The sequence below is a fragment of the Podarcis tiliguerta genome (assembly GCF_965153285.1).
Source record: "Podarcis tiliguerta genome assembly, chromosome: 5".
NCBI lineage: Eukaryota > Metazoa > Chordata > Lepidosauria > Squamata > Lacertidae > Podarcis > Podarcis tiliguerta.
The window spans coordinates 70865008-70886906 of record NC_139538.1 but is presented as its reverse complement, the minus strand read 5'-3'; the positions used below and the strand labels follow the sequence as shown (position 1 = coordinate 70886906).

General features: G+C 41.6%; 1 protein-coding gene and 1 long non-coding RNA gene across 2 annotated transcripts in view; one reads left to right on the top strand and one right to left on the bottom strand.

Annotated features, from left to right (window-relative positions):
• The window catches only part of LOC310677313 (uncharacterized protein), a 728781-nt gene that overhangs the window by 186146 nt on the left and 520736 nt on the right, over positions 1 to 21899 (top strand). Inside the window, exon 6 of the mRNA XM_083440141.1 lies at positions 4561 to 4705. The gene's annotated coding sequence lies outside the window, so the exon portion shown is untranslated. The remainder of the gene's footprint in view (positions 1 to 4560; positions 4706 to 21899) is intronic.
• LOC310677328 lies at positions 7561 to 17096 on the bottom strand. The gene is made up of 3 exons (XR_014511079.1): positions 16918 to 17096; positions 11395 to 11510; positions 7561 to 8734 (listed from the first exon to the last, which is right to left on the bottom strand). It is a non-coding gene; the product is annotated as an uncharacterized lncRNA (long non-coding RNA).

Below are 21899 nucleotides of genomic sequence, written 5' to 3'. Positions count from 1 at the left end.
GTTACAGACTCCACTAACCCAGAAATAGTACCTCGGATTAAGAACTTTGCTTCAGGATGAGAACAGAAATTGTGTTCCAGCGGTGCAGCGCCAGCAGGAGGCCCCATTAGCTAAAGTGGTGCTTCAGGTTAAGAACAGTTTCAGGTTAAGAACGGACCTCCGGAACGAATTAAGTTCTTAACCTGAGGTACCACTGTAATGCCCATGAATGTTATCCAGAGTACTTAGGCGTGCTTGTCACGTATATTCCAGTGCAGCTAACTCCTTCTAGATTCTGCTTCATGCTTATATTAAAGATGTTAAAGGACACTGCTGTAGAGATAGCTGGCCTGGTCACCATTTCTCCCTACATGTTTAGTTCAACTGTTCATTTGTCTAAAACAAATCAACTCTGATATTCTGGTGCTGATCCCAGGCCTTCTGCATTTTTCCTTCGCCATGGTGCAGCTGCAGAGAATCACCACACAGAGGTGGATATAGGGGAGCACAAGAAGTTTGGTCATACTGGGTGCAGAGCCTCAGGGATGCCTCGGCACAGTATACCTGAAGGAGTGTCTCCACCCCCATCGTTCTGCCCAGACGCTGAGGTCCAGCGCCGAGGGCCTTCTGGCAGTTCCCTCATCGCGAGAAGCAAAGCTACAGGGAACCAGGCAGAGGGCCTTCTCGGTAGTGGCCCCCGCCCTGTAGAACGCCCTCCCATCAGATGTCAAAGAGATAAACAACTACCTGACATTCAGAAGACATCTTAAGGCAGCCCTTAAGGGAAGTTTTTAATGTATGGCATATTAGTGTATTTTTGGTCTTTGTGGAAGCCGCCCAGAGTGGCTGGGGAAACCAGCCAGATGGGCGGGGTACAAATAATAATAAATTATTATTATTATTATTGATTTAGAATGGAGTGTGAGAGGTGAAGGGTTGCTGAATTTTAGTGCCACACAGGTTGCCGCTGAAATTTGAGGCCCCAAGGTCCGCCACTGCTCCACACAATAGGGTTTAGGAGAAAGGTATTTGGGGTCAGAATTTCCATATGGATTTTCACTCTCTTCTACCCATAATTAAACATTGAATCCTGGATTTAAAAAAAGGAGCTGTCTTAGATCAATTAATGCCTTCATATAGAAATGAAAGCCACAGAAGATATAGATAGCTTAGCAACAACTGTCTATTTATGTAGGAAGAGCTCATAATTTGCATTAATCGAACAAAAATGAAAGAAGTAAATATAGAAAGGGGGGGGGGGATATGGAGCTTAGCTACCAACCTATTTTTCCTTTTGTAATATATACTTTGTACCATTTGGTTTCCAAAGAGAAATTGGCTGTAACTGTTTTCAGCTATATGTGTTGCAGAATAGATATAACGCAGTTACATTCTGATGAGATTAGGTTTTATTATAAAAAAGGCAGAAATTAAGTTGATAGTTCATTCGCTTAAGGTAGCCTTAGGCAAACTACACTGCCTGCACAGTCAAGATAACACGAGACTTCAAAATCTTTGCTCACTTAAAAAGCTGTGTGGTCAGCCATAAAGGAAAACCACTTGCTAACCTCCAAAATGCATATCTTAAACATTTTTCTTTTCCAGATTTTATTCTTTAGTGTTTATTTTAAGGGACGCAATAGGCAGCTGTCAAGAAGCCAATTGTAATTGCTGGATGTATTGGGACTGACATTTCTAGAAGGGATATGAAAGAATTCACCCTAGAGTACAAAGGCCTCCTTTTGGAAGAGAGTTTCCTGGTCTGATCACCTGCATTCAAGCAGGAAGCATTCAGTCAACAGTATAGGGAAGGAAGTGAAATGCTTGTAAGGTTGGAAAATAGGAATTGATTTACATGTACCGTGGTATTTCGGGTTACATATGCTTCAGGTTACATACGCTTCAGGTTACATACGCTTCAGGTTACAGACTCTGCTAACCCAGAAATAGTACCTCTGGTTAAGCACTTTGCTTCAGGATGAGAACAGAAATCGCGTGGCGGCGGCGAGAGGCCCCATTAGCTAAAGTGGCACCTCAGGTTAAGAACAGTTTCAGGTTAAGAACGGACCTCTGGAACAAATTAAGTTCTTAACCCGAGGTACCACTGTAACTCAATGTGAACATAAAAACATAGCAAGTGAACATAAAAATTAAGAGCTCTTCTGGATTAATTGCAAAACCCCATCTAGTCCAGAAGCCGCTCACGAGGTGCGACAGAGCCACTATGCTAGCTTCCTGGCAAGTGGGTCACAGTTGCTTACTGGGAGGAAGAAGGGTGTGGGTTGACCAGTGCAGTTCAAGAACAAACGGGGAAGCTAATGTAGCATTTCCACCCTACCCAACTGGTTGGAGAAACATCCAGAACGTGGGGAGGGGGGGAATCTCTTGCACAGCTTACAGTCATGGAACTGCTTAGTTGATTCCCCTTGTTCTTGTGCAGAAATCCCTGTGGGATTATTGCATGGAAGAACGCCACAATCTGTCCTCCAGTTTCTCAAAAGCTTTTCTCCCCCACGAAAGATGCTTTTGTTTTTCTGCTTGTCAGGTCATTCTAAAAAGTCATGGTCAAAGGTAGTATGCATGTTTTGCGTTCTGCTAAACATACTCCAGCACCTTGCGGTCTCCCTGTCTGTTCATCCTCCTTGAACTGGGAATGCCCCATCGGAGGAAACACTTCATAATGTATTCCCCTGGGCTTTAATTGAATTGCAGGTGTTCAGGAATGATGCAAAGTGCAGACCACTTGTGAAAGAATTGTAGAATGAAGGACCATTCAAACATTCCTCGTCCTCCTGAAAATTAAGTAAGCATGGTGGAAACCCTGTACAGTGGTACCTCAGGTTACATACGCTTCAGGTTACATACGCTTCAGGTTACAGACTCCGCTAACACAGAAATAGTGCTTCAGGTTAAGAACTATGCTTCAGGATAAAAACAGAAATCATGCTCTGGCGGCGCAGCGGCAGCGGGAGGCCCCATTAGCTAAAGTGGTGCTTCAGGTTAAGAACAGTTTCAGGTTAAGAACGGACCTCCGGAACGAATTAAGTACTTAACCTGAGGTACCACTGTATAAGAACTGATGCACCCCTAAGAATTTCACTGAAATTTCTTTCTCCTTTGATAACTTTTGAATGCAGTTTCCATTCCTCGTTAATTAATGGAATACGATAGAAAGGAACATGAGAATTTTTTGGAACAACTACACAGTTTCCTCTGCTCTTCTCTCTTTGGAAAGAATGAAGTAAACCTCTATGGCTGTTTCAAGATAAATCCTTGATGGCAATTTGTGTTCTTAACATCTGGGGCATGTTGTGGTATTCACAGTGCTTAGCTAAACAAGCACTGAGACAACAGGAGTGTCCCATTTACATCTGGTTACTTTTTGGACTGCAGCTTATCTTTGGTTTAACTGGTAGATTCATCAACTAAACTTTAGTTGATGATTGGTTCAGACCACTTTTAATCAAGAATGGCAAATTTTAAACAGCACTGCTGTGTGTTAAGGGTACATTTAATTAATTGCTTAGGATATTTTGACCCTGATATGTTCTTATAATAGTAATGAAAAATATATAAATAAAGATAGTTTCATATTCTTTTAAAAATTAATTCATCCCACTATTTCTTACAATGCCACATTGAAACATAATGCAATCAATTAACCAAGTTAAGCAATGCAAACTATCACATTGATGACAAATCAAAATAAAATGACTTAAAGCACACTGCTCTCACTTTCTGAAAAGGGTATTTATACTGATGTCTGTTTAAATGTAATCCATTAATTGACAAAAGGGAAGAACATTAGTAAGCTAAAAATTGCTCAGTCATTTGGCAGCTCTCATTATAGTTATATATGACCATCTGTATATATTCAGAATATATTCTGAAAACACGTTCTTTTCTTATCTTTTGGGTGTAGGAAGCATCATGTTGTAAGGCACAATAACCCATATATCTGACCACATAGCGTTTACATTTATCAGAATTTACCCAGCGTGCCTCCTTTTTGGATCGGTTTGGAGATGGGAATAAATATGAAAAGTGGCCCAATAAATGAATCACTTCTTTTGTTATTTATTTATTACTTTTCTAATCCACACTCCCTCCCAAATGAGCCAGGGGCTTTTATGTAAGGATCAAAGAGCTGCAGATGGCTTGCAATTTTCTAAGAATTCATGTTTCTGGAACCATGGGGCTTGCTGCTGAAATTGACATTTCTGTGCTCCGCTTTCCCATGACCTTCTGTAAGATATTCCAACAGGGACCGAATGCCATGACATGCTTACATTGTATTTCCTGTTGCTGCTCCATATAATTCACTGCCACTAGGGATGCTTGATTAATTATTATTTTTCCAAATTCTGATTATGAACTGACCTGTACTTCCTGGAATAATGTGCAGGTAACAATGTAGTTATCCTTCAGATTTTGCACTTCTTAGCTAAAAATAACATAAAATGCCCTGAAAATGTGTATTTTGAGAATGAATATATTTAGAAATGCTTACTTTGAGAGCTAGTTTTTTAAAAAAGTATTTAAATTTGTATTTACATGCATTATTTTTATTTTAAATCACAGAATAGGCAGGAAGAAGATGGAGTGAACTAATGAAGGAACAGAGGTGAAAGGGACATGTACTAGAAACTGACTACAGTATTACGTTCATCCCTGACTGTCACTGTTGGGACTGGAGAAATGCACAAAGTAAAAACCATATTGCTGGGTAAGTGTTTCTTTTTTAATAATATTTTTATTTGATTTTCAAGAATAAAGAAAGAAAAATAAAGAAAAAGAACAAAAGAGAGAAGAAATAAAGTTACATCATAATATCATAAAAATTCCACATATCAAGATTACTCTGAATCTCCTGACTTCCCCCCATCCCATCCATGGGTCCTATTAATTCTGTTTTCAACTGCATATCAATACTCCTCCAATTTTTCATATTTCCAAATTATCCATACTTTCTGTTACATTACAAGTGCATTTAGAATCCTGCTAATGTTTTGACCTGTTTTCAATTATTTTGGCTGGGTAAGTGTTTCTATATGTTACAAGAGAGAAGGATTTGACAATGGGAAAAGAATTTCATTGGCATCCCCATGTTTCTGATAAATTGGTATTTAACTATAAAGGTATCGTGCATCATAGACCAAACCCCCTGCATTGCAGGAATACACACCCCTATGGGAATCAAACCCATTATCAGTACCATGTTGTAACTGAGGTAACCTACAAGGCTATAGTTTATGAATGATAAAAATAATAAACTACATACTGATCTGGTCTTGCAATTTATTATTAGAAGTAAAGGGAGAAGGGAACAAGCTGTCTATTTGGAATCCATATCAGGCGACAGATTCAAATGAGTGAATATTTTTATATTCAGTAATTGACTTTTGTTTCTAATCAGTAGGGTGTGCTTATGTGAAGTATCTATCTTATTACAGTGGTACCTCAGGTTACAGACGCTTCAGGTTACAGACTCTGCTAACCCAGAAATAGTACCTTGTGTTAAGAACTTTGCTTCAGTTTCAGGTTAAGAATGGACCTTCAGAATGAATTAAGTTCTTAACCCGAGGTACCACTGTACAACCTTTCCGCAAGGACATCAGAGTGGCGTACATGGGATTCCCTAACGAATGTCTCCTACCCAAATACTAACCAGGTTTAAGGCTTGTTCAGTTACACACAGAGAGATTTATGAGATGCCTCATTCTCTGGACCATTTATTTGTTTTAATACACACTTTCTAGGGAGTGAGGTCCATTCTACTTGATGATGCACAATTCTGAGTAGGCATACATCAGGTTGCACTGTGGATTAGCATAACAGGTTCATTCAATTTTGCTGAGAACACATTGGGTCCATAAGCAGCAAAACAAAAAGCATAAAAGTAAACTTTTTGTGTAATGTCCCCAGTATCTATTCTACTGTATTCCAGATTTAATCCAAGTACTAAAATGAAGCAAACTGAACAGGACCACAGTTGCAATTAAATTGTAAGCTGTGGCTTGGAAAGCTGCTTATAAAACGAAATTATTATTAAATAGTGTGATATATACATTAGCTTATCCATGATGGATGAGAATGGCACATAGCAATAACCATTGCTCCTGAACTCATAAATATTGAAGGCTATGGCTCGAAGGTTTATGGGCAGGGAAAGCTTTTACTGCCTCACACATCCTTCACTGTGTAATTGCGGTGGGTCTTTTTCAGATAGTCATTGTTATAGCAAGCAATATTATTTTTCCTTTCCGTTCTGGCTTAGGTTTCAGTTTTGTTTAGGACATATTTAGAATGACACAAAGTAGACTGAGAGGTTTTTTTTTTTTAAAAAAAAGTTCTTCCACCATATGTGGTGATGATTTGCAACGCAGTGGCTGCCATTTGTCCCCTTTATGCACAGAACCCTTTTTGTGTCTTTCCTTTCCTTTATAAAATCTGTAGTTTGGGTACTCTTATACGTAGGGTCTAAGGATGCACCTCACTAATTCATTGTTTTGATATTAAGTCACTGACATAGCTCAAAAGATTTGTGCATTTTGCTGCTCATTCCATGCCTTGTCACTGCTTGTCTCTGCTCAATATCCCACTTCTCATATTAAACAGAAACAAACTAACCTCTCACGAAATTAATCCAGCTGTGCTGCTGCCATTTTGGAAACAAAGTGGGAGGAGGGACTTTTCATACATAAAAGGAACACATGGAAGAGGGGAGCAAAATCTGTCCCCTTCTGTCATGGTATTGCCAGAGAATGCAGGGGAGGAGCAGAGACAGGCAGAGGACGGGGGGCAGGAAGTGGCGATTGAGGAAAGAAGGGAAAGCCAGGAGGCGGAACGGCTCACAGATGTTGAACCAGAGCCTCAACACCGCACAGGAGGTTCTGGCACAGACAGTGAAATAATGCCTATTCCGTCTGCCAAAGAAAGGAGAGTGTTGAGGAGGGGACAGAGGCATCACGTGAAACTTCCCCGCCTTTTCTGTTGGAGAAGGGGCAGGCATAAGGCACTCCCAGAATCTGAGCCGGAGCAAGGAAGAGGGAGTTCCTGACTGCAAGGAGACTTCTAAGGGTGTTCAAGTGAATTTGCTTCCAAGCCCCCTTCTGAACTTCCCATACGTACTGGGACATTCGTGGCAAGGCTGGCGCCTCCCTCCCCCCCCAAAAAAAACCTTCCACATGAATCTCCTCTCATGTGTTCAGGCTGGAAGAAAGAAAGACAACCTTGGCCACCAAGTATTAAGAAGGCCCTATGATAAGATATTTGTTAACAGTAACTCTAAACCAGGGGTTAGCAAACTTTTTCAGCAGGGGGCCGGTCCACTGCCCCTCAGACCTTTTGGGAGGCTGGACTATATTTTGAAGGGAAAAAATGAACGAATTCCTATGCCCCACAAACAACCGAGAGATGTGTTTTAAATAAAAGGATACATTCTACTCATGTAAAATCACATTGATTCCTGGACCATCCATGGGCCGGATTTAGAAGGCGATTGGGCCGGATCCAACCCCCGGACCTTAGTTTGCCTACCCATGCTCTAAACAGATACACGCACACAAAGAGAGAGCTGGGTTCACAACTGAGGGTTTTCATTCAGTAAGAAGCATACCGTTTAAAACTAGAAGATAACAATAGAACAGTAGGTTCAACACAACCTGATATTAAGTGCAGATTCGCTTAGATGACCCTTCCTTCAAGATTGAACACTAGAAACAAAATTGTATCTGAAAGTATTGATGAATAACCACAGAGGTGCAGGAGCACAAATCAAGTCTCCCAGCTTGCATGCATTTTTGTTCTGGATAGTGCTGGTCCTCTTCCTGCACACTGCTTTGTAGTCTGCCAGGGTCTGCGCAGCCCTCTAGCTGTGGCACATTAGAGGAAATTGGGTGTTCAACAAAACCGCTTTGTGGTCCATGGTGCTGTCAGCTTCTCCTTGCAGCGATGGAGATAATACAGACTGTTCTGGATGTTATTTCAGCAGCCTTTCTTAGTGTCACCTCTGAGTTTGCAGCTGATCAATGCAATGGCCCCACATCATATCAGGAGATGCCTGGACAGTATATGACAAGGGACCTGCCTGATTATGGACAGTATTGCTTAGACAGATAAAACTATCCAACACCTCACTGAAGGTCATGGTATCCCCCCACCCTTTTGTGCAGGATGAGTGCTCCCCTGAACCAGAGGGAGGAACCACTTAGCAAATCCTGATCCATTTTGTAGGTGTTCACATAGAATCGTGAATTAAGTTTTACTAATTTAATCCCACAGAAAACTACCCTAACAGAACGAATAAACACTGAAGAAATCTTATGTCATTACTTTTCACTCTCAGAAGTCTTTTTGACAGACACAGAAACAGAAACCTTGCCACAGGCTAACAGCGCTCTCAGCCATCTCCCAGCAGGAAGACTGCTTCTTCCCCTTCAAACTTCACACAGCATTTTCTATGTGTGCTGGTGTGTTTTTTTTACTTTCTTTCTTTTTCTTTTTTTTTTTTTTGCACTAACTGTCCTGTAGAGTTAGAAGCAAACACTCTACATGTGGTATGCATGAATGTAGTAGTGACACAAGTACAGGTTGCCAGTTAAAACAGTTTTGATCCGGCAGTCCTGGCAGGTATTGAGAGCAGACATATCAGTGCCTTAAGAGAATCTACTTTGATCACCTAAGCCATCTGCTAGGAGGAAGAAACCTCTTGCCAAGATTGGAAGTCAACTCTTTCTGTCATGTAGGCCTGCAGCTGGGCAAAAAAATGGTTTGAATGAGTAGCTTATTAAGGACAAAAGGAGAAGCAAAGCTAAAGATGCACAATCAAGATCACTCACATGTCAAAAAACAATAATAGCAGCCCTGTGGGGAGGGGAATCAGATCAGGGCTGTAGTGCTGTGGGGAAAGACTTTAACTCTCCCTCTTGTCTGTTTGCCCACTAGAAATCCCCTGAAGCTATACTCTAATCAGAAACAGACAGCTGTTCAGCTCCCATGACTTTTAATTTGCTTTTTAAGAATATGAAATCTTTGTTATGGTACCTGGTGGTTGTGATGAGCACAAAGGATAATGGCTGTCTAGGGGCAGCATCAGAATTGGAAGCAAATGGATTGCATAAGACTTCTCTGTCTCCCCCCCCCCCAAGTGTAGACATGAACAGTTCCTGACAAAATTATGTGAGCAGATGCCTATTCTCCAGTAAAGCTGGTAATGAAATACTCATCTATTTTAATGAAAGTTCTAGAAATAGTTGCCTGTTTCTAGTTATTTCTAGTTCTGTGCTGATAGCTGCACTACAATTTCTTGAAAACTTACCCTATAAAAAGGCCTCAATCTTTCTTTCTCCTTCTCAGGGCCCTTAACAATTTCTTTAGAGTTGGGGGGAAATGATGATTGAGCTTGTCTTATTTTTGTGAGATGGCCAAGGGTGGTGTGGAAACTTTTCTTCCCCATTCTACATTCCCCAGTCCTCTGATGGAAGGCTGTCATGGACTGGCTGGATACAGATGAGCGGTGGGGATGTAATTGACTTAAGTAATTACATTGCCATTATATTATTCCCTCACCTGTGCCTCCTCAAATCTGTCAGAATATGACAGTGGCCACACCCTAGGAATGGTTTTCTGACTGGCTGGCTGAACCAGGTGAGGGTAGCCGATAGGTGTCAACCCTCGGGGAGGTAGAGATTTCATGCAATGCATGCAAAGTCAGACTCCGGCGGATTGAGCGGACTTGACCAATAGTGGGTCCAACTGCATGTGCTGTAGAGGAAAGTGAGGGGCAGATGGGCTCATCAACCTGGGAAAGTGGTCCATCTAGGAGAAGGAAAACTCTGGTCCCAAACCTCCAGTGCCTTGCAGAACATCTTCCGGAGAAGAAAAAGCTAAGGAGTAAACCTTAGACAAATCCAGAATGGAGTCCCTAGGACAGTTGAATGGTGCCTTATACACCTTCTTCCGGCAACTCCTGCAGCCAAGCTGGTGCCAAGCAGATTACTCTACTTTCCTTTGGGCTACATCAGTAAGGCCAAGAGGGGGGTGGTCTTGTCATCTGGGCGGCCCAGGACCTCCATACACACTACCCAGGCTTGCATCCCAGGGGGGTCAATTTGGTGCTGCTAACTCAGCAGTTTGACTTCAGCCCTGGAGGCACACTCCGTTGCCTTTCGAGACAGACAAATGCCAACAATGTCATTCCAGCACATTTACTTCAGTGTACAAGAAAAGACACTGAAAATTGGGCATCATTTGTGGACTGAATGCAACAATGGCAGTTTCATATATATTGATTGTATTCAATAGATTTATTTCCCTTTGAGGCATGGGACAAATAAGTGATCGTCAACCATTTCCACTCCCATTTTTGTTTTTGTCAGAACTCTCTGATCTTCCTATTAAGGGAGTCCTTCCTTTTACCTCTGAAAAGTCTTTTCAGAAATCTATTTAAAAATAGAGAGATTTTACTTTTAAAAAGTAACAATGAGGAGCTGTCAGGTGCACAGTCTGCAGGGTCCCTGCATTCCTACGCTTACAAGCAAGGGCAGCAAAGGATACCATGGAGTTTTCAAGAAGCATGGGCATGCAGGGAGGCTGCAGAATGCAACCCACTGGGGAGGTGATTTGTAGAACGAAATGAAGGACAAAATCCTCCAGTCACCTCAAAAGTAAGGTAAGCACAAAACCTCACCACCCCCCCACCCAGGAGAATTTTGCAAAGAAAATAAATCATTTCCCCTTTGCTCATTTTCTGATGCAATTTCTTTTCTTCTTAATTGATGGGAAATAGTCAGCCTGAGTGGGGGAGCAGAATTTTTTTTTTTTTATCACTAATTACTTCTCTTCAGGTTCAATTCTTGCTAAATGTGTTGTTCTCATTTCTGACTATAATGTGTAAATTGGGCTATTTACAGTTTTTTGGTTTAAAAAAGCAAAACAAAACAAAAACAAATCACAAGTGGAATAAGGCAAAAATGAGGATTTATGAGAAGCAGAGAAAGTTTCTTTCTTCATTGTGAGTCTCCCGGGAGAGCTCTCATTCAAATAACGTGCAAAATTATGTCAGCAAGCTTCTGGAAAATTCAGACTGTTGTGAAGGCGAATACCAAGGGAGCATCTGAAATTTAAAGCATCAGGTAGCTATAATCATTCAGCTACACTGTAATCCTCTGACAAGCCTGGTATTCTGTGAAGAATGTTGCTCAAATGCAAGTCTTTGCCATCTCTCCTTGGGGCAAGTAATTGTATAACTCTTTGAGTGGAGATTTAAAATACTTTTCATGTACAGGTACCTGGGCTAACTCTCAGGCTTCAGGAAGCAATTGGATGTAGTTCAGAAATGGTCACAGAATTGTATCTGGAAATGTGTTTCTGCATGTGCGTAGTGACAGAAAGGGTATGAAAACAAAGGCTTACCTTTAAATTCTGAGCACATACTCCTCAAGTTTCCCCTCCCTGAATTAATTTCATTTAAATAGTAGCTTGAAATCAGTCAACATTTCAGGCGCCCTGTTGACTGTGACTTCTCCAGTCTTTCGAAGGTAGTTTTCATATGAGAAAGGAGAAAAAAACATTATGAGGTTCACAGAAAGTGCAGCTGGGGGCAAAAAGGGGGTGGTCGGATTTTCTGCAAATGCTAGAAAGAGGCATAATGGCAACACTCTCACCCAAAACATATTGTTTTGTTAGTTGAGATACAAAATTGTAGTGGGGAACCTGTAGTTTAACCCTCATAGAGCTACAATTCCCAGCAGCTCGTGATCAGAGTTCAAGGAGACATTTCCACCAGGGGAAAACACTCAAGAAGGATGTAAAGTAAAGCTGGTGAGGGGTGTGGCCTGGACCAGAAAGAGAGGGCTAGATAGACAGCCTCCTTCTCTCAGCTCCATGTCCATCTTCTTGGGTGTTGACCTTGTGACTGGAGAAAATGCAGCCAGAATTCCAGGCACCTTCTGTGTAATGGTGGATCCAAGCACAGACAGCTGTTCAGACAGCTAGCCATGCCAGCTTCTTGGTTTATAACCAGCTACTCTGGTAATACAAGGATTCAAGCATAGTTTATGGTAAGCAAGATCAAGGGAATGAAAGGAAAGGAATTAATGCTGAATGTGCTTTATAAGGGAGAAGGGAAAGGGGGGCAAAAAGCGTTTGCCATCATGACATCACAGTGGAGAATCCACAAGGGCAGTCAATAATTACAAGATTTACTTTTTTTAATGACATATTTGGAATGGGATATTGGGAGACACCCACCCACCAAAACAAACAAATAAACAAAACTTTTCAGAGCCTGCTATGGGTCACAGGTTAGCAGCTCTATTATAAACAATAATCTCTGTTCAGATGCATATAGTTTAAAGATGATTGAAGTACGTAGCTTAGTAGAAAGTGTCAAATCTCCCTGGACCAGAGAAATGAGTGACAGAGTACAGCTACTCTTGTCATTTTAAAACTTAGATGTAGATGGTATGTGGACTCAGATTTGGTGGATTCGTCATTAGTTCTGTGCAGTTTGAAGATCTGAGGCAATTTTCTGATTTTGCCTCAAGAAAGGAAGAGTGATAGCCAAGTTTCAAGATCAAGGCTAGTTCGGCAGCTGCCTGTCAAGATTGCCCAGGGCTAGTTGATACCCTGCTGCGCACGCACGCGCACACACACATCATATATATATATAATATACCAATCAACCACACCAGACCCAAACCCAGACCCTCTCCACAGATAAATTACAGACACCATCCAGTAGCCAAACCAGGGTGGCACCTCCGGATGCTGCACCCCCCTGCAATCCCTACACAGATCTGGCTGGCACAGGCCACAAAACCACAGCTCGCCCCTATACACGAAGCCAAGCCAGAGCACAACCAAGTGCAGTACAGCCATCTTCTCAGAAAAACTCTTCACAAAGTTCAAGAGTTCAAGACACGAAGGCTTTAGCAACTAATCCACACCTAATGACCCACCTAAGTGGGATTCAGGAAATCACTCAAGAAATCACTCAAGATATCCCTCAAGTAATTAAGGAACAAAAGAAGAAAAGGCACACCAGCCTGGGAACCTCCTCTCTGCCCAGAACATTGGAGGCTATACACCACACCTCCTCAACAGTATTTATAGGAACTCAAACACTGAGATCCTGCTCTGTTCCAGTAACAAGAAGCCGAAAGCACCAGCCTGAAGATGACGAGTGAGACCTCGTCGAAACGTCGCCTAGACACCCCAACTTTTACACGGGAAGACACCCGAGGACACCAAAACCTATATATATATATATATATATATATATATATATATATATATTCCTGCACTGTGGAAACTTTCTGGATAATTTTGAGATGGGTTTTTTCCTCGCCAACTCTTATATTTTCATGAATATAAAACTGAATATTAGCACACAGTTTTGAAGCCATATTTATATTCTAATCAATTCACTTCCAATTTAATCCCAGCATGTGCTCAGGGCATCCTTGAAATAAATATTATCCAAGGAAGATTTTATCACTTGCTCCTTCTTGCTTGTAGCACAAAATGTATTGCTTTTTTGTCATTGTCAGGTTGACACCACAACATAGGGGGGGGGGGGAGAGATGTGTGTACACACAAACACACACACACGCACAGAGAGAGAATTGTTTTGCCTTTAATGCTTAATACAGAAAAAAGAAGCACCTGAGGATTTAATCTCCCAAATATCACAGTAAAATTACACACACACACCTATAAAATGATTGGCAGTATCTTTAGTCTCCCTACTACCCATATCAATAAGATTGTATCAGAAATTATGGCAGCATGGCTCACTCCATTACACTTAACAGTTGTGTCAGCATTTCCCCAGTAAACTCATATTTTCAGGGCTCTAAAGCTTGGCTATAAAAATTTTCATTGAGCTAAAACTCATTGCATATGTACTATATATCTCGGCAGGATAGGGTTTTTTAATAATTGTAAAAGGAGAACAAAAAATACCCATTCATTTCTTTTAAATTTAAAGTGCAGGGGAAAAGAACAGAGGTTAATTGACTTCAGTTGCTTTGAGAATACCTACTATAATTTTAAAACACACGTGGTGTTATCTGTTGGCATACTTACCCTTTCCAAGATGTTAAAAGATCCTTGAATGTCTGACTGGCTATTTATACGATGCCAAACACTGTAATATCTTAGCACCAGCTGTGCTTGCTGCTCCATTTTTAAAAGCTGTTAATCAATTTCACTGGCTCTAATCCCAAGTTATCGAATATTAATAGTATGACTTTTCCCCCCACCCACAAAACAGCCTCTGTGTTCCCTCTCCTTATACTTCAGCATCAACACTTAGTTTTTGTGCTAAGGATCCAATTTGGTTTCAATATGCTCCAAGGCGCAATGGGGTCATTGATTGTAGGGGAGTCAATATAATTTTTCATTTTGAGAGAAAATGGACTGGACTCATTAGATGTGCACTGCATATACGTAATGAACATAATAGATTGAATAATACAAAATGGCAAACTTAATGAAATAAGGAAGGGTCATTGCCGTGCTTGGTGCATTGCTCTAAGCCATGGTGATTCTTGCTAAGATATCTGATATGAATTTTTATGTATTATGGCAACATGTACGATTTCCGTGCTTTCCAGGGCAGTAGTGTGAGCACAGTGCATTTTCAATACTGTATAGTTAGTGAATCTTTCAGTTAATGTGGATGTAAACGATGAATCAGATAATTGCCATAAGCACTGATATTAAGATTGTATAGTGAAAATTGCACACAATTGACAATAGCCATTGATGGCAATTGGCTTCTTGTGCTGTCACTCTTTGGGTTACATGGGCAGGCTGCACAGAGACAGGGTTAGTAGGGACTACCATATGCACATTCAACAGGTAAAGTGCGATCCCAGACTCTGCCTAGTAACTCCTCCCCACCAAAGGACTTTGCCACTAACTGCAATAGAGGATGGTATTCATTAGGAGAATTCTGTCCATTTGTAAGGGGGTAGGGAGAGAGAGAGAGAGACGTCTGTTCCTTCCTCTGAATCAGATATACTAGCTACAGTGATCTTTGCTCCAGTGCACACCCCAAGGCCAGCTCAAGACATTTTGGCACCTAAGGTGAACCACAAAATGGTGTCCTCCCCTGGCCTAGAAAGATGGGGTGAGGAACAAGAGGGAAATAAAGATCTGTATCAGTAACAAGGGGTGAGTGAAAAATCTACATTGGGAACAAGGTGCGTAATCAAAGGCTGTTGTGGGGTGGGGAATCACATTGTGTAGGTTCAGAGCCCAGGAGGCCCCAGAGGGCAGCTCCCGCCATTTTCTCCCTAGTGGTGGGGAGAGACCAGCAGCAGCACCTCCTATTTGCCAAGAGGCTACTGTAGAGGAGGCTGAGGGGAGAAATCTGCATATGGAGGATATGCTTCTGTGCTAATTGCCCAACAACAGAAACTGCTACACAGGAAGATAAAATAGATAATTATAGTGATTAAAGTATGGACCAAAGACTATAGGCAGTGAGAAGCGATGATGAAATGGTAATGAGCGCCCCTGCATTCTCTGTGAGCCGAACACAGCCCCCACTGAGTACTCCTAAAGATAAAGCCTCTTCGATTAATCTTTCTGTCTACACTCAGCTACTTGAAAACATCACCTTGTTGCTCTGGCACTTTCTGGTGAAACAGCATGGACAAATTCGCACAAAGTAAGAACAGATGTGAGCCCTTTCCTAAATTCACCTCCACAAGAGCTTTATTTAAGGGCCTTCTCCTGTCTATGCCAAAAGCTCTTCAGTTTCCCTTGCCACAAATCAGAATGAGCAGCTGCTGCTTTTATAGCTAATCTAATACATCAAATATGGCTCTGCTGGCAGAAGGCTGACTGGATTAGGGATAACACTATCTGTCGCCTACCCAATTTACATGAAGAAGGAGCTGCACTGATAAGTTTGGGAAGCAGGCACTTATTTTGAGGTTTAAATCCTCCTTTCTTTTAAATATGAGAGTAAGCTGCTTGGCTGCTATTTAGATCTTACATGATGGCAGTCTTGGGTGCCCTTATTTATTTGGTTTTTGTTTGAATGATGGTTGATATATACAGTGCTTTTTTCTGGGGGTACACAGGGGTACGCATACCCCTAAACATTTTGTGAATCTAAGTTTAGCCTCATTGAGGGGCAGTATTTCAATGTGAGTAGGAAAATGAGAGTACCCCTAAACATTTTTTAAGGAAAAAAGCACTGGGTATATATCACAGGAGCCAACTCTTAGGGGCTGTGGGGGCTTCAGCCCCCACAGCAAAATATTTGAGGGGACTGAGCCCCCACAAAGTTGATAGGCATTCCCATTCAAATGGTATGTGTGCACTGCATCATGTGTTCGATTATGCGTGGCAGGGCTTACCTGGGCCCCACAGTATTCTATTCAAGTTGGCATCCCGGATATACACTCTCTCTCTCTCTCTCTCTCTCTCTCTCTCTCTCTCTCTCTGTGTGTGTGTGTGTGTGTGTGTGTAGCAAGCAGCTCAGGAGTTGGAGGACCCCAGTATTCACATCCAGAGAACCTCCTTCCCTGTGGCAGCCCCATGCCTCACAGCAGCCAAACAGCCAGGGTTTATTTATTTATAAGAGGATTTCATTTCAGGGTTGCTTTTTATGGCAGTGTACAGTAAAATCCTTAAAACATCATAAAATTATAAAATCGTGAAAGCCGGAACAAATTACCAACACTGAATCAAATTAATTCTCTAAAAATGTTTGGCTAAACAGAAAGAAAAAAAAATTCACCCAGTTGTAAGAAGAAGCGGAGTAGAAAAAAAGCACCAACAAGTTATGCCCAGTGTCACTTGCCACAAAAACTGTCTGTTGGGAGACATAGTTATTCATTTCATGAGTTCCACTGATGCTTAATATAACACCCTTAGCCTGGTAATAATGGTTAAATTAATAGTAATCATCAATACTTTTTTGCTCAGAAATATGGAGAGTTGGAGTAGGTAAAATTGAGCTGAAGCCAGGGTAAACACCTAAGGTCAGAATGGGAGGAAAGCATTGAGGCTGAAGGAGATGCACAACAGGTGAGACTGTCAACAAAGAGCAAGTTAAAGGAGTTCAGAACAATTTGATAAATACTGGACAAAACTAAGATGTTATACCTTGTGCTTAGAGAACATAGGCAGCAGCAGTGCAGCATTATGACACATAAGTGATGGAAGAATGATGACATAGTTCTCATGCTGCACAGAGTGAACATACCTGGTCTTGACTTTGAGGTGTTAACAAAAGCAGCTTAGTTTAACTTCTCTCAGAGGTAAGCTTAAGCAAGAGATACTTTCTTCTGAATTGCAAGTCAGTGGCATGTTGTCACGTAATGTCAGTGGGCTAGTCATGCCAGAGTTTTGCTGTTGGGTCTGAGTTTCAGGCTTATGCTTTCCATCCTCACCCCCATATTCTGAGTCCTCCTCTAATTTCAAAGTTCAAACAAACAATAGTTTGCCATTACATCTGAAGCTGCAAGTTATGGTTTGTGCTTGCTATGCAAGGGGCTGCAGCAAGCCCTAGCAATGCAAGGGGCCGCAGCAAGCCCTAACAGGCAGATATATATTGTCAGGATCCACCCTTTATCTGTAGACTTCTCACTCTAGCAGGTCCATGAATTAAATTTATTACAAGGAAATGTTATTGCTTATACTTTTCCCCCAACAGGAAGCACAGCCATGTTTTTGAAAATGGTTAGATTTACTAATGCTTTGTTTACTCAGCTACTCATCTGTGAATTTGTTTCTCCTTTCCTCTCTTGTTGAAATTCTCTCTTCAATGTAATGGCTTTGGGGGAAAGACATTGAAAGACTCTCTCCAACATCTCCTGGTGGAAAAAGGAGAGCAGTTCATTACAAAAACCCATTCTGCTGGAGTAGTGACATCTGCAAGTGCAGAGTGTTGTATTATCCACGATTACACATCTGACCCTCTGGAACCAGAAAATTAATAGCGCCGGGGAAGCTGATTCTGTGTCACCATTCTAACTGGTATCAAAACAAATAGCATCCAATATGGTATGTGAGTTGCCTTGGCTGTCTACAGTGCTTTAATTATACTGAGTCTGCGTCTGGACCTTATTTTGGGGGTCCCTAGACCATTTAGTTTAGCAACTAATCTATCACCAGCATGCTCTAGTTAACTCTGATTTGTTGTTATTTGAAAGACCCAGGGAGAGCAGGGCCAGACAAGGACTGGCTTTCATTATTATCAGGCTCAAGGTGCACTGGTGCCAAGGTAATCTTGGCACAAGAAGGGATGTAATTTAGAAAGATCATTTGCATCCCAAAAATCAGATCCAAACCGACACCAAACTCATAGGCTGCCTCCTTGTACTCCTGCCTGCTGTTGCTGTAGGATTTCCATCTTCCCCTTTGATTCTCTTCCCTGTTCTCCTACCAGCTTCCAGCTGATGATTTATGCCACCATTAACCCTATGAATAGGAATCCCACGGTGATGACATTTTTACATTCTGTGTAATTGAATGAAAATGGAGGCGCTCTCATGTTTCATCGAGACCTCATATTTGTGCTGAGCTCACTTCATATAGGAATCTTAATTTGAAATGTGTTTTATGTCCTGGAGGAGATCCAGACACATTCAAAGGTAATCACAAGCTTCATTATGATGTGGCTGGAGCAGATTCAAAGGGCAGCTTCCGAAAATGATAACAGAATCAAAGAAGTAGATTTCTGTGAGAGGTAAGATGAAGAAACTGGATTTCTTTATCCTGGGAATTAAGATGCAGGAGAAATATGACAACCTTCGGCTACCTCCAAGGCATTAGAATGTAGGAGCATAGGAAGTTGGGTCAGGTCACTGGTACATCTAGCTTAGTATTGTCTACAATGACTGGCAGTGACCAGCGTTCAAAACTCCCATTGTTCTAGGTGTGTTTTGCGACAGAGAATTTCATTAATGTGAGCAGTTTCTGAGTTCTGGGCACAGTGCTGCTGGAATAAAAGGATGACCTTTTTCTGTGGCCCCCGCCCCCCTTCCAGCCACTCTCTGAAGACTGGAGAAGAGACCCTCATAAGAATATTAGGGAGGCCTGCAGGAGTATGGCTTTGTTTTTTGCAGTCTTCAGATGAGGACTAGACCATGTGAAAAATGAACATAAGATTTTAGCTATAGTTCATTCATTTTCAGCTTTGTATTCTTGTTTTAAAGAAAGCACACCTAGACACTCCATTGCGGTGCCCATAACTCAGGTTTAATGTGCCATTTAGCTCCTAGCTTTCATATCTCAGTTTCTAACACTGCCAGTGACTCTCCAGGATTTCTTGGTGGTACTCACCTAGGAGTAAACACATTGAATACAGTGGGGCATCCAAGTAAACATGGCTAGAAATGTGCTGTAAGGTAAGGTTACCAGATTTTTTTCAATGAATCCGGGGACACTTTTCAACTTCCTACTAAATAGATTGATTTTGTCAAGGGACTGGTTTGTAAATCCGGGGCCTGTCCCCAGAAAATGGGGACATCTTACTGTAAGGCTTCTATCCTGTACATGTTTAGCTGGGAGTAAGCTCCTTTAGGAGAGGGCTGTCATAACCTGGGCCATAAAAGGTTTTAGGGGTCCCCTCCTGCACACCCACTCCTATTTTGTCAGTAGGTAACATAGTGCATTTAAGTACATGGAATACTGACAAAACAGATGTGTACTTTGGTACAGAGTATTTAATGAAGATACATTGACTAATAACCATGAATACTAATTCACTAAATAGACAAGCCATTTGCCTATCTGGTGAATCAGCATTCATGTTTATTAATCAATTAATCTTTTCCATCTAACTTATTTTGCTGAATGCAGAATAAATATATTACAATCTCTGGTAATTACAAATCTCCACAGTATCTATAAATGTGATTTATAATCTCTAAAATTAAGACCAGAAATTATCAGGCATTTGCGCAATTCAACCAAATTGTTCCTTATTACTATAATTAATTAATCATTTAATACTTAAACAGGTAGCCCTGCTTGAGCGACTTCTTCCTTGTTTTTATTTGGGGGAGCCTATCATTTAATTTGTCAGAAGATGTTTGCCAGCAAGCATACTTTCTGCTGAGAGCATAATAAAGTGCTTAAGGCTTACTTGTCCTTTGGCAGACCTTTCACAATACTTCCCAGGGGGACATGCATAGGCAAAGAAAGCTGGCCTGCCTTTGCTGCCCTTTGTCAGCTGTGGTTGGTTGGAGATGGCTGAGATGCTTCATTTGATTCCTGACCTCGTGCTGAATTTCAAAGATGAAGCATGAGGTCATGCTGGGGTTTGGAGCTGGGACATGTCCTGGTAACTACAAGAGGGCATGGGCTCTATCAGTTTCGGCTCTGGTTCTGGCTGAACACTGTTAGCTCCACCCTAATTCATGCATCCCATGAATTCTCACTAGAAAATGGCTTCTCTACCTGAGCTGTACCAGTTTCTGTTTGTTCAAGGGATGCCTACCTGATGTAACCAAGCTAAACATTCATAGAGTAATGCATATTTACAGAAATACATTTAGTTCAAGGCAATGTATATATATTTTCTATTTTTACACAGTCTTCTTGACTCTTTAAAATTTGAAGCTCTTTACACATTACTGCATAGTCCAGATTTGTTGGGTACATTCTGCTGAATAAGTGGGTGCATATTACAATGGTTTATTCATCTGCATCAGATGGCTGAACCAATACTCTCAACTCTGTAGGCCCAAATTTTTTTCCCTTTGTCCCCATCTTGGCTCCCTTGTATTGGGACTCATGTGTATAGGTTGGACTGCCAGTATTGCTTGCAGATGGCCAAGAGATGTTTAAGAGTTAGCTTGACTGGGTTCCCAAGGCCTTGCTGAGTATGGACCTGACAAGTGTATTCTCGAGCCAAGTGGTTTGACGTCATGGACTGGAGGCCCATGTGTAAGAGGCAGACCCAGCAAAGTCAGATGGCAGGATCCTATAGCAGGCCTGGCCTATCCCGAAATGTCATACATTTCCCAACTGAAGATGGTTGTGAGCCTTCAGCTCACAGGGTCCCATTTTGTTCATTAACATGCATATTAGTAGAGTTGCCAAGTGACCAGAAAGAAACTGCCTTGCCCTGCTGTTGTTCTTTTAATAGCTTTTTGAGCTGCAGAAATCAGCAGGTGAAGCTTTTCACAGGGCAGTGATAAACTTTAGTATCTGCTAATGTCTGCACATCAAGCTTCTCTAAAAGGCACTGCTGCTTAAACAGGATGGAAGAAGTTGCCTATAATGAATCAGACCATTGTTCCTCCTAGTTTTGTATTTTCTACTCACTGACAGGCAGCTTCTCCCTAAGGTTTCAGGTGGGAGCCTTTGGCATGCAAAACATGTCCTCTGCCACTGAGCTATGTCCCTCTGACAGCTTGAGATGCCAGTCTGAAGGCATGTGATTACTTGTTCAAGCCCTGAAGTCCCTGATATATGCCAGCAAATACTATGAGTAGTTTTTGTAGTTTGTGCTCAAGCCTATCCTGATTAAAGGTAAAGGAACCCCTGATCGTTAGGTCCAGTCACGGACGACCCGGAAGCTGTACACTGGCTCCCTCGGCCAATAAAGCGAGATGAGCGCCACAACCCCAGAATCGTCCTATCCTGATTAGTGCCTTTCTAATTAGGGCTGCATATGAGCAGTGCTGGATCAGGGCTCTGTGCATTGTACGCTCTTAAAATGTGAACCAGATGGCAAATGTTGAGGAAGAGGCTATGGTCCCAAGGATGCATTTGAGAATAATAATGGTAGCATTTGGGGGTCCATTTACTCTGCCACTCAGAGAGTTTGCTGCTAGAGGATCCAATAGTGCTTATGATACATTTATATTGATCATGACTGAGTGTTTCACTCGCATGTCCAAGGACCTGTAAGTTTAAAGATCTTTTAAAAGGGAGGTGGAGTC